Below are 2735 nucleotides of genomic sequence, written 5' to 3'. Positions count from 1 at the left end.
CCAAAAACAACTGACAATCATCGAGAAGTCAGTGAACACAAACCAATTTTGGGAAAATTGGAACAATCTGAAAAAAACTGATCATGAAGAATTGGCTATACAAAATGAAGAAATATGGGAAAGTAATTTCCAAACATTGTTTAATAAAGTACAAACAGACACAAACTGTAAGCAAAATCAAACAATCAAGCAACTGGAAAAACTAGAATTATCCATCAAAGATAACCAAAACCCATTAGATTTCCCAATAACTGATAAAGAACTTAAAGAAAAAATCAGAAACCTCCAACTCAAAAAAGCATTTGGACCTGATGGGATATTAAACGAAATGATAAAACACACCAGCAGTAAATTCCAATCGGCCATTCTAAAACTATTCAATGTGCTTCTGAGCGTAGGTTACTTCCCTGACATCTGGAATCAAGGCTTGATAACACCAATCTTTAAAAACGGAGATCAATTTGATCCTAACAACTACAGAGGCATCTGTGTGAGCAGCAACCTGGGAAAGTTATTCTGTAGCATAATAAATGCTCGACTATTAGACTTCATCACCACACACAATGTACTGAGCAGAAGCCAAATTACCGTACATCTGATCACATCTATACATTACATACTCTAATTGAAAAACACGTTAACCAAGGTAAAATATATGCATGCTTTATTGACTTTAAAAAAGCTTTTGACTCAATTTGGCACCAAGGACTATTCTACAAACTTATTGAAAGTGGCATAGGAGGTAAAACCTATGAGCTTATCAAATCAATGTACACTGAAAGTAAATGTGGCGTAAAAATCAGCACCAAACGTACGAGGTATCTTTCCCAGGAGCGTGGAGTGAGACAGGGCTGCTGCTTAAGCCCAATGTTATTTAACATCTACATCAATGAACTGGCGAGCAGTCTGGAGCGATCTGCAGCCCCTGGCCTCACCCTACACAACTCTCAGATCAGATGCCTGCTGTATGCAGACGACCTGCTTCTGCTGTCTCCCACTCAACACGCTTTACAGCAGAACCTGGACCTGCTACAGCAATACTGCCAGACCTGGGCTCTGACAGTCAACCTGAAGAAAACCAGAATTATGATCTTTCAGAAAAGATCCAGATCCCAGGGAACACCACACACATTTACATTAGGCACTCAGCAGATAACACACACATCACACTACAACTACCTGGGTTTGAAAATCACATCCACGGGAAACTTTAATCATGCTGTGAATGAATTGAGAGATAAAGCACGCAGGGCCTTCTATGCCATCAAACGGCAATGTCCTATAGAGATCCCTATTAGAATTTGGCTGAAAATATTAGAATCAGTAATTGAGCCCATTGGCCTCTATGGCAGTGAGGTGTGGGGTCCACTGACAAATCCCAATCAAGATTTCACCAAATGGGAAAAACATCCGATTGAGACCCTGCATGCAGAACTCTGTAAAAATATATTACACGTGCACCGGCACACAACAAATAACGCATGCAGGGCAGAATTAGGCAAATATCCTAAAGATACAAAGATACAAAAAAGGGCAATTAAATTCTGGAAACATCTGAAGCTCAGTGACCCCCAATCATATCATTATACAATACCAAGAGACCAAGAGATGAGCAAAGAAAGCAAGCCCCTCCCTCAGCTGATCCAGAGCTTCAGTCCTGATGCTTCACTAACATCTACTGCTGCTCTGCATCACAGCATCAGAATCAGTCAGATTACTGCACAGATCAAACAGAGCTACATCACTCACTGGCAAACCCAAACACAACAGCAGAGTAAAGTGCAATGCTATCTGGCCCTAAAGAGAGAGTACAGTACGGCAGAGTATCTGTACACAGTGTCAGATAAGAAACTGAGAAGCATGTTGACCAGATACAGACTCAGCGGACACAAGCTGATGATAGAGACGGGCAGACACAGAAAAACATGGCTGCCACCGGAGCAGAGACTGTGTTCACACTGTGATCTGAATCAGATGGAAACAGAGCTGCACTTCCTAACAGAATGCCCCAAATACACAGATATACGGACAGTGTTCTACGATAAAATACAGCAGATCCATCAGACATTTCAAACTCTCTCAGACCAGGAGAAAGTGTTGTATCTGTTAGGAGAACAGAAGAACTGCTGTGTGTTTGCTGCTCAATATGTGTCTGCCTGTCACCACAGAAGAGAAAACACTCACCCTGCCCTGATCTGATTTTTCCAGCACAGCTACATTATATTAGGCCAAATTACTGTATTATATTACTTCTTCTTATAGAAGTAATACTTCTATATTACTTACTTGCTTCTGTAAATCTGTCTAATCCCTTATTTTATTTTTATTTCTAGTTTATATACTTACATACATTAGTAATTAATTTTGCACTACATGCTTAATACTTTTTATATATTATTATTACTATTATTATTTTTCTTTCTGTTAATACATATGTGTACTATTTGTAAGCAGTCCAGCTGCAATTGCTTTGGCAATACAAATGTATAATTTTTGTCATGCCAATAAAGCACTCTTAAATTGAAATTGAGAGAGAGAGAGAGAGAGAGAGAGAGAGAGAGAGAGAGATGTGCATAAATATCACTGTCATCATGAACATGTTCCTAATAATGATCCAGATCAAAAACCACATGAAATGGTGCAGGAGTTCCTTCCTTCCTTCCTTCCTCTCAATGATAGATGTGGAAGTGAGTGATTCGACTCTTCCATCTTTGCTTATGAACATTCAGGTCTGA

Source organism: Sinocyclocheilus grahami, unplaced genomic scaffold, assembly GCF_001515645.1.
Source record: "Sinocyclocheilus grahami isolate Dianchi unplaced genomic scaffold, SAMN03320097.WGS_v1.1 scaffold510.1, whole genome shotgun sequence".
Classification (NCBI taxonomy): Eukaryota; Metazoa; Chordata; class Actinopteri; order Cypriniformes; family Cyprinidae; genus Sinocyclocheilus; species Sinocyclocheilus grahami.
The sequence above is the reverse complement of the archived record's forward strand: the minus strand, read 5'-3'. Positions refer to the sequence as shown.